Source organism: Dipodomys spectabilis, unplaced genomic scaffold, assembly GCF_019054845.1.
Source record: "Dipodomys spectabilis isolate Male_0828 unplaced genomic scaffold, ASM1905484v1 ptg000012l, whole genome shotgun sequence".
Lineage (NCBI taxonomy): Eukaryota > Metazoa > Chordata > Mammalia > Rodentia > Heteromyidae > Dipodomys > Dipodomys spectabilis.
The window spans coordinates 771,964-783,278 of NW_024870689.1; the positions used below are offsets into that span (position 1 = coordinate 771,964).

Here is an 11,315-nt window from a genome sequence, read left to right on the forward strand (position 1 = left end):
TAATTTTTTGAGTTCCAAGTATATTTTAGATATGAGACCCTTGTCCGTTGTATGGCTAGTGAAGATCTTCTCCCAATCCGCAGGCTTTCTATTGATCTTGCTAGCTATGTCATTTGCCCTGCAGAAGCTCTGCAAATTTATGCAATCCCATTTGTCCAAGGTTTCTTTGATTTGTTGTGTTTCCGGGTCTCTATTCAAAAAATTTCGGCCTGAGCCAAGGAGACCTAGGGTTTCTCCTATTCCATCCTGTAATGTTTTCAGAGTGTCTGCTTTGACTTCAAGGTCTTTGATCCATTTGGAGTTGATTCTGGTGCAGGGTGATATATAAGGATCTAGTTTTAGTTTTCTACATGTAGTTAAACACCATTTACTGAAGAGGCTGTCTGTCTTCCATTCTATTGTTTTAGCTCCCTTATCGAAGATTAGATGGCTATAGCTCTGTAGGTTCATTTCTGGGTTTTCAATTCTATTCCATTGGTCCTGAAGTCTGTTCTTATGCCAATACCAAGCTCTTTTTTTTACTATGGCTTTATAGTAGAGTTTGAAATTTGGTATTGATATTCCTCCAGCAGTGTTCTTTCCGTTGAGGAGCGTTTTTGCTATTCGGGGTCTTTTATTGTTCCATATGAATTTTTGGATTGCCTCTTCTATTTCCTTGAAGAATGAGGTTGGAATTTTGATAGGTATTGCATTGAATTTGTAGATAGCCTTGGGAAGTATTGTCATTTTCACGATGTTAATCTTTCCAATCAAGGAGCATGGGAGGCTTTGCCATTTTTTTAGTTCTGTATTGATTTCCTTTTTCAAGATTTTAAAGTTTTCATCATAGAGGTCCTTCACTTCTTTAGTTAAGTTAATTCCTAGGTATTTTATTTTTTGTGGGGCTATTACAAATGGAGTTACTTTCCTAATTTCAGCCACATTTTTCTCATTGTTCGCATACAGAAAAGCCATTGATTTTTGGGGGTTAATTTTATAACCTGCTACTTTGCCAAAGTTTTGAATCAGCTTGAGTTATTTGGGAGTGGATTCTATGGGATTCTTTAAATACAAGATCATGCCATCTGCACAGATGGAGAGTTTTCTTTTTTCCCTATTTGTATTCCCTTTATGTCTGCATCTTGTCTTATTGCTGTAGCTAGGCCTTCTAATACTACATTGAAGAGAAGTGGAGAGAGTGGGCATCCTTGTCTTGTTCCTGAGTTAAGGGGAAATGGCTTTAGTTTTTCACCATTGAGTATAATGCTGGTTGTAGGTTTGCCATATACAGCCTTTATTGTATTGAGGAATGTTCCATGGATTCCTAATTTTTCCAAAACCTTCATCATGAAGGGGTGTTGGATCTTGTCGAATGCTTTTTCTGCATCTATTGAGATAACCATGTGTTTCTTATTCTTGCTCCTGTTGATGTGATGAATAATATTAATTGATTTGCATATATTGAACCAGCTTTGCATCCCTGAAATGAATCCTGTTTGATCGTGGTGTATGATTTTTTGGATGCATTGTTGAAGTCGATTGGCCAAAATTTTGTTGGGAAGTTTTGCATCAATATTCATCAAAGAAATGGGTCTATAGTTCTCTTTCTTTGATGAGTCCCTGCCTGGTTTTGGGATGAGGGTTATGATAGCTTCATAGAATGTGTTCGGTAGTGAGCTCTCTCTTTCAATTTCATTGAAGAGTTGGAGCAGTATTGGTGTGAGCTCTGCTTTGAAGGCCTTGTAAAATTCCGCTGTAAAACAATCTGGTCCTGGACTTTTCTTACCTGGGAGGTCTCTTATTGCTGTTTCTATTTCAGTGCTTGATATGGGCCTGTTAAGATTGTTAAACTCATCTTGGTTTAGTTTTGGCATGTCAATATTTGCTAGGAAAAGGTCCATTTTTGTCAAGTTCTCAAACTTATTAGCATAAAGTTTTGAGATGTATTTCCTTATAATGTTCTGAATCTTGGTTGTTTCTGTGGTGATGTTTCCATTCTCATCTCTGAGTTTATTAATTTGGGTGTGTTCTCTTCTTTTTCCGATAAGATTTGCTAAGGGTCTGTCAATTTTGTTAAGTTTTTCGAAGAACCAACTCTTTGTTTTGTTGATTATTTCTATAGTTTTTTTGGATTCTAATTCATTTAGTTCTGATTTAATTTTGATTATTTCTTTCCGTCTACTGGATTGGGGTTTATCTTGCTGCTCTTTTTCAAGGAGTTTTAGATGTGTCATTAAATTGTTAGTTTCAGATCTCTCTAATTTGTTGATGTAGGAGCTCAGAGCTATAACCTTGCCTCTGAGTACTGCCTTTGCTGTGTCCCAGAGGAGCTGGTAATTTGAGTGTTCATTTTTGTTGAATAGCATCAACATTTGAATTTCCTTTCTAATCTCTTCCATGACCCATTCATGATTCAGCAGTGTGTTGTTCAGCCTCCATGTGATGCCGGACTTTCTTTGGTGGCTTTTGGTGTTGAGTTCTAATTTTATTCCCTTGTGGTCAGAGAGGATGCAAGGTATAACTTCAATGTTTCTGAATTTGGGCAAGTTTGCTTTGTGGCCTAAAATGTGGTCTATTTTAGAAAACGTTCCATGTGCTGTTGAGAAAAACGTGTATTCTGATGCTGCTGGGTGAAATGTTCGGTAGATGTCTGTTAAGTCTAGTTGATCTATGCAGCTGTTTAGATCTGCGCTTTCTCTGTTGAGATTTTGCCGAGTTGATCTATCTAGTGGGGAGAGTGGTGTGTTAAAATCCTCAACAATTAATGTCTTTGGATCTATATGGGATTTGAGGGAAAGTAGTGTTTCTTTGATAAATTTGGGTGCTCCACTGTTTGGCGAATAGATATTTAGAATTGTAATATCCTCCTAAAGGACAGATCCTTTAATTAGTATGTAGCGACCTTCTTTATCTCTTCTCAACAATTTTAATTTGAAGTCTATTTTATCTGATATTAGGATTGCAACTCCCTCCTGTTTATGGGGGTCGTTTGCTTGGTAGATTTTGTTCCAGCCTTTAACACTGAAAATGTGTTTGTTTTTACGGGCAAGATGTGACTCCTGCAGGCAGCAGATATAAGGGTCTTGTTTTTTAATCCAACTAGACAGTCTATGTCGCTTAATTGGAGAGTTAAGTCCGTTAACTTTAATAGATAGGACTGAGAGGTATTTGGGAGTTCCTGCCATGTTATCCGCTTTCTTGGGTGCTGTAAAAACTGGGTTCTTCCTATGGTTCTTGGATTCTCAGTTTGGGTGCAGTTTCTTGGCCTTTATTGCGGTCTTGTTGGTTTTCTATGTGTAGGACATCTTTAAGAATCTTTTGTAGGGCTGGTTTGGTGGAGATGTATTGTTTCAATTTTTCTTTGCTATGGAAGGAGAGTTTAGCTGGGTACAGTATTCTTGGTTGATAGTTGTTTGTTTTTAGGGCATGGCATACATCATTCCAGGCTCTTCTTGCTTTGATTTTCTCTGCTGAGAAATCTGAGGTGATTCTAATTGGTTTCCTTTTATAGGTGATTACCCTTTTCTCCTTGACAGCTGTAAGGATCTTTTCCTTGGTCTGAGTTGATCCTGTGTGGATTATAATGTGACGGTGGGATGTCCTATTCTGGTCTGGTCTATTTGGGGTTCTAAAAGCTTCTTGTATATGAATAGGCCTATCTTTTTGTATGTTTGGGAAGTTCTCTGCTAGGATCCTGTTAAACAAATTTCCTAGACCATTAACTTCTGTTTCTAGGTGCTCCTCTACACCCATTATCCTTAGATTAGGCCTTCTGATGGTGTCTTCCAGGTGTTGGATAGATCTATCATATTTCTTGGACTTGTCTTGGATGGTTGTATGTTCTTTCTCTATAATATCTTGGCTGCCTTCAATCCCTGAGATTTGATCTTCTGCATGGTCTAACCTGCTGTCAATACTCTCTACTTTGTTTTTTTATCTCGTTTCCTTCTAATTGGTCAGCTTTGGTGGCTTCACTTTCTTTGTTGAAGCTCTGTTTTAGGTCTTGTATGAATTTCTTTACTTCCTTAATTTGGTGTTCAGTGTTTGTTCTCAAATCACTTAGTTGATTGGTTATGGTTTCTTTGGACTCCCATTCCTTCTGTTGGGTTCCATTCAGCATTCCCTTTGTGGTCTCCCTGACTTCCTTCAGCTCTTTGTTAATGGATTCCATGAATGCCTTTAGTGATCTTTGTGTATTCTCTACCTGGTCTCTCAATTCCTGTATTACTCTTTGATTAGCATCCTCCCGTTCATGGGATTCCTGTAGTTCTCTTTCCTCCTGTTCGTGGGATTCCTGTAGTTCTCTTTGAGTATTCTCAAGTTGTTCATGCAAATCCTGTATCAGTTTTTGAGTAGCTTCTTCACGCTTATGATATTCCTGTATAAGCTTTTGGGATGCCGCCTCTCTCTCCCTTTCATGCTCATACAGAGTCCTTTGTAGGTTGTCAAACTTCTCATTTATCATGTTTGCCAGAGCTATTTGGGAACTCTCCTCTGGATTATTCATTATCTGTTCTGACCCCTGATTATCAAGATTGGGAATTGAGATATCCGGATTTGCCATTTTTCTTGTGTTTTTCCGGCTTACTCTGCCCATTTGAGATGAAAATAGCACCAGTTTTGTGCTAGAACATTATCTTAAGGCAACCATCAATCAAAGTTTGCATTTGTACAGTCAATAGTCTACAGATACAATCTAGTTCAACAGATACATCTATTCCACATCAAACTACTATATGTTAATGGACTTCGAACCGCAGAGAAGAATTTGGAAAACCAGAAATTCTTAGGGTTAGGGAGAGATGTGGGTAAAAAATAGGAATAGATTAGTGTGGGGAGGCACAGGGAGAGTTAACTATGTCCTAATCCCAATGCAGGAAATAGGTTGGGTAGGATGCAAGTATAGAGAGAGAGAAAAAGAAGAAAGGGAAAGGGAAATGAAAAGAGACCAGAAAAAATTAGAAACGTAAAAATTAATATTATTATGGAGTATAAAAGACCATCTATTTAGAGAGATATGTGAGTATATTACGAGAAGGGAAGGAACATAGTGGAGAAGTGAAAAACTTAAAAAAATGCTTAAAATATTATATAGGTATAAAGAGGTAGTACTGCTATTAAGGAATTTAAGTCTCAGAGGTTTTGAATTGAGTAATATATTTGTGGATTAAGTGTGTACACAATGGGGGATAGGGTCTACTAGTTAACTACGGGTTTATCTGAGGATGTGCAGGACAAGAGTTAAGTCACATAAAGCAGATCAAAAGAGAGGAAAAGGTGGAAAGGATAAGAAAGGGAGAAAAAAAGACCAGAAGTTCAGTAGAGATAGACAAAAAACAAAAAGATAGTAAAGAAAGAAAGAAAAAGAGAAAGAAGACAAGAAAAGAAAGGAAAACGCACATTCACGTATTCCTAAAATAAAAATATAAGAGGAAAAAAAGTTCCTGGAAAACAATTATTTTTTCAAAAAAGGCAAAAATTAAAGATTAATAAAATTTTTAGAAAAGGGAAAAAAATTTTGTATATATATAAGGTACCAAAAAAAAAATAAGAAAAGAAAAAAAAAAAAGAAAAGAAGAAGAAAAAAAAAAAGTTCTTTGATTTTTTTTTTTTTATTTTTTTGGGAGGGGTGGGAAGAATCCTGTATCTCCCTTTTGTCTCTAACCAGCCTCTTGTTGGAGTCTCGGGTCAGCCTGAGGTCCTCTGGCTTGACTGGTTTCTTAAGTCAGTTTGTTTGAATAGGCAGAAAAATGCTCTGCTTTACCCAAGATTTTGAGATCCCCCTCCCAGATTAGTTTAATGGGAGGGTGATCTGCTTTGAGAATCACAAAAGAGGGGGATGTAGTGGTGAGGCTAGGTTCTGGGTAGAGTTGAGGCCTTTCAACAATCTGTAGCTTTTCCCTAGGACTATTTTGTGAAAAAACTCACAGAGCCAGCCTGAAGCCATTCTCAGGGTTTCTGTTTTTCAATTGATTGTTGAGGCTGCTAGAGGGAGGGGCAGCCTCTGGCTCTGGTTACCCAGTGAGGAAAGCCACTCCAATGGCTGGCACCTGAGCTGGGTCACTTTTCCCTGGATGGAACTGAGTCTGGCAGGTCACTTCGCCGTTAAGTTCTTGTGACCTGCTAAATGACTCGTTTTATTCCAAGGCCTGAGTTGGAGCTGGCAGCTCCTCCGAGCTTTGTTGGTATCCAAGATGGAGATCACCGGTGCTGGGGGGGAAGGGTGGCCTTCCCTCCTCTGCTGCCTGAGAAGGAGTGAGGATGTCGGGCTTCTACTTATGCCGAGTCTTGTATCTTGGGTCGTTTCTGGTCTGCAAAATGCAGGATGATGTCCGCTTCTTGCTGGTGTTGAGTAGAATCCGCTCGCTCCTTCGTCCCGGACTCTCTGTGTGAGCGCTCAGGTATGGTCCTGGCTGCGGTCTCCGCCGGGACCCTGCCGCTGCCGCTGCGGCGGCTGCTGGCAAGGGCTCAGATGTGTCTTCTTGCCTTGGCTTTCCCTCTCTTGTCTAACTCTCTGTCCTGTGATGGCACACTTGGTGTGATTCTCTGTCTTGGGACTGTTCACTGGAACTGTAAAACTGCTTTCTATGTGAGAGCTTGTTCAGATTCCAGCTTCTCCTCCGCCATCTTCCCGGAACCCCTTTCAGAAAGTAATTTAAAACTTAGAATATAGAAGCAAGTTGTACAGTGATGATATTGTCCTGTCAGAAATTTAAGCTAGTAAATTTCTTCTTAAAACCATAAACAAAAATACCATGATATAATATAAGAGAACTCACTATTGAACATATGAGCTTTAAGAGCTTTCTAATAGATCCATTATTTGTTACCCAACATTAGAAAAAAACTGTATAATGCAGTAGCAAAATAGAAGTCCTTTGTAGGAATACATAATTACCTTGTTTTTAAAGACACTTGTTTTCATCTAAAAAGGTAGGCCTGTCTATTGTTTTCATGTGGTTTTGATGATTGAAGTTGCTTAATGAGAAGTCAAAGTGCATTGTTAATCCTTTGCTATCAATTAAATCTCATCTTTTCGTCTTGGAACATATAATGATTAAAGCAATAGTTCAGGAATTAATCCTTGATACCATTTTCCACAAAGTTTTGTCCCAGATACAATTGGCCTGCCTTCTCTAGCTGCTTTCCTAGCCTGGAACTATTCCTTCACTCTACAGTAAAAGTGTGATTCAACTGATTTCAGGCCTATCTGTTACTAGAATTATCAGGGATTTAGATTTTTCTCTGTAATTTTGTCAAAGCTATGTCTCTTTATGAAGGCTATAAAAATGCATGTACTAATTTCAATAAATACATAAATTCTATTTCCATCTCTTTTAAAAAATGAAATTGTTTTCTCTATAAATTGATCAGAGGCATGGATTTTGTGGCTAGCTAGGTCATTGCACATCTGTCTCTCTCTTCCTCTCTCCTTTTCATGGTTCTCATACATAATATGACTGTTCCATAATTATCCTAACTTATTTTGCTTTTATATTTTTGGTTGCATCATTTCACTTTCTGTTCTGCCATTTCCCAAATCATTTACATAGAAGGCATTATTTCATATTTTCTCATTCCTAGAATAAGCTGCACATCAAGACACCACTGGTCCTCATTTTCAGTCTGTTCCTTTGAATATGGAGGAAAACCTTTCCTCTGCTCTCTATCAATTCCCTACTCTCCAGTTAGAATAATTTCGAATAGTAAAATTGGTAAAAGAGAAAAAAATCATGGTGAAATAGAAGATGTAGAAAATTCACTGGATTTTTCTGACCAGTTCAACCAACATGAACTTTTGGGGAATACATGTGCACCTCATTCCCACTGGTACTCAATGTGTCTGGTTAGGCAATTCTGATGAAGACAAGGAACAAAATGAAAAAGTGAGGAATGGTATCATTTGCAAAGAAATGGAGAAATATTCAAGCAAATATTTGTTTGGGCTGCTGAAAATAATCAGCTTACTACAGTGCAGAGACTACTTTCCAAAAAGGCCACTCGTGAATACTAGGAATGATGATGAGTATACCTCTCTTCATCGGGAAGACTACAGTGGACACTTAGACATTGTCCATGAGTTGGTGGCTCAAGGTAGATACTCATTCAATTACTGTGAATGGCTGGACACCACTGCACAGTGCTTATATGTGGAATAATACCAGAGTGGCTTCTTTCTTAGTTCATCATGATGCAGCTACCAATGCTAAAACTAAAGTCCTCTAGACCCTCTTGCATCTTGCTGCTTGGAATAGAAATAGCAGATATGCTGGATCTCCTTCTATTGAAGCATTATGTCAAACCCGGTCTGAAGAATCACTTGGATGAAACTGCATTTAATATTGCCAAAAGGAAAAATATGTATCACTACCTCTTTGAAGTTGTGGAAGGCTGTAAAAATTGTTCTCCTACGTCATAATGATTTGGTTAAGTTTCTTAAATTTCAAAAATGCCAATCCATCTTCGTGTCTGTACAAAATATTTTCACAATACAGAGAAACGGCAATATCTTACTTTAAAAATTCATGGATTCCATGATATCCTTCAAGTGAATTGCCTGACTTTGATGTCAAAATGTATTCAAGAGTTGTTTGTATACATCTATAATGATTTCTGCAGGGCTTGTGATTTTTTAAATCAGAAATCATTTTAAATTATCTGTTGAAATGAGTAGTGCAGAAACTAAAAATATTTATGGTGCTTGTATGAAAAAATTATTTTTTAAAATAATCTGTATTTTGTTTGTATAATGTCCATAATCTATTTAATTCTCTCCTAGATATAATACTTTAAATTCTACATTGTTTTATTATATATATAGGTTCATTAATAAATGTGTTATTTCAGATAGCATTCCATATAGAAAAAGTTTAAGATTCCTTTTTTTCCTAGTTCCTTATAGCATTTTATTTATTTTGGGATAAAAAGACAGTTATCTAATTTCAGTAGTTTTGTAAAGATTATGCTATGTAAAGGCCTTTCTAAGGTGAGGATTTAATGCACTGATGTCAAACTAATTTTCAGTTCAATGAATTACATGTATTGTTACATTTGAATTTTTTAATTTTTTTATTGTGAAAATACTGTACAGAGGGGTTACAATTACATGGGCAAGATAATGAGTACATTTCTTATCAAGTACTGTAGCCTCCTCATTTGTTTCCCCTTCCCATCCATTCCCATCCTTCCCCCGCCCCCCACTCAATCCTCGCCGCTACTCCCCCCCACACCAAAGATGTCAAGTTCATTTTTCGACATAACGACTTGTATTTTTGTAATCAATTTTTAATAACTGTTTTTCATTTCTTGCATCTGAAGAATGAAAAATATGGAATACTTCACAAATTTTCATATCATCCTTGTGCAAGTGCCATGATAATCTCTATATTGTTGTCATTTGGCTAAACATGCTACTGAAGCATGTAGTATCCTGTAAATTTAAGTAGTTAATGATACAATCTTTATACAGGCATATATCCTTGGTTGACTGTTTGTAACTAGGAAACCTTACTGCTCCTAAAAATGCTATTGATCTTACTTCTCTAAAATTCTGTGTATATTGGAAAAAACTTATATTGTTTGGTCGATTGCTCACATTTGCAATTTTTTTGTCAATGACTATTTTAAGTCTTTTTCATCTTAAATTTGATCATACATTGAAGCCTTTATAGCTAGGTCCAAAGGTGATGGCTTTTCAAGTACTTATTTATCAACTGAGTTAGCTTTGTGGAGCTAATGGATTCAAAGTAAGCCTTGCTTAAGATCTACTTCTAAACTTCTGCAGCTCAAAAATTCCTAAATGAGGTCTTAGTGGCACAAATGTCTACCTGACCCTTTACCCTTGCTCCATTTAGGAACAGACAAACCAGAATATCTTACCCTGATAGCATAGATTTTCTTATTGGAACAAAACTAATCTTAGATAAAAGGGATCATAGAGAAACAGTTAAGACAGAATCGTTTAGACTAGAAGGTATTTTATCAAAATATAATTGATTTTTATACCTAAACTTTCAAAAGTAGCTAAAGCCAAGAAGGTGAAAAAATTTTTCACATGCATGATTACCTAATGTCCTGGCCAGTCTACCATCCAACCAGGCAGGAATTTACACTACTGCCTTTCTTTCACCAAATATTTTTATAGTTACAAGAGAAGTCTATATCTTTCTCCTCGATAATAGGGCTTAAATTGCTAATGTTTTAATCACAGTGTTTCCTCTTGTCTCTAGGCTGTAAATCTACAAATGGTAAAGCTTTAGGTCCAATTCTACCAAACACTGAGGTAGAAATAATGGAATAATACTTTAAAACATAGTTGCCTTTGATACCCTAACCACAGCAGAGCATTGCAAAACATGTGCCTTTTTCTTATATTATATATAGTTATATATTTTATATTTATACGTGCTGATATTTTATTTCACACAGTGAAACTTACTAGAATTGATCATTTGACAAATAAATAGATATTTATTACAATAAATGTATTGGAATATAAATAATAAGGTTTAGAATTTACATTAGAATATAAAAAGTATCAATGCAATGTCTTCGGTATAAACTTGTGATGTGTTCTAAGTGTTCTAGGTCTTCTGAATTCACATTGTAAAAAAAAATTGTTGTTTTCCTCTATTCTATAGGGGATTTTACTCTTCTGCTCTGTTTATTGTTCTAACTCACTGGATCCAAAATGTTTTCTCCATATTTCTGAAGCATTCCTACTGATTATACCCAAATTTTGCTGATATGATATCTAAAATGTATCGTTCTTCAGCAGGACCCACGGGTCCTAGGATCCCAGGCCCCAGTTATCCGCTTCATCAGATAACAAGAGCAAGATTTCTCACCTAGGCTCATGAAGCATGCCAAAAGAAAGTAATTGAAAATCCATCTCAATTCCTTATGACACTGGAATTAGCAGTAAACAATTGTGAAATGCAATGCAACTTAAAATGAAAGATGAAATAACAAAATCTGAGAGAAAGTACAGTAATTCAAACTTTCAGTTTACAAATGACCAGCCCATATGAGTGACCAAGATCACAAATGTCACAAAATTATTTTTCACACCCCTCTTATAATGATTACTGAAAGATTTCAGTCCAGCATAAGTAGTCCAAAAAATAGTTCCTAGGACGATAGATCCATAATTGGTCTACCAAGGCCAGGAAAACTTGACTTAGAGGTCAAATATAATTCACAAACACATTAATTGAGAAGATAGTTAATGCTTCAAAATACTGGTAGTTCAGTAAAACTTGGTTCTGTAGAATAAAAATGTTATCATTCTCAAAACAATGATAACCTACATTTAATCTCCTGAAAACAAATTCCTG

General features: G+C 36.5%; 1 pseudogene; it reads right to left on the reverse strand.

The window, feature by feature from the left end:
* Window positions 1–9,301: 9,301 nt before the first annotated feature.
* LOC122095097 lies at window positions 9,302–9,401 on the reverse strand (annotated as a pseudogene).
* Window positions 9,402–11,315: the final 1,914 nt, after the last annotated feature.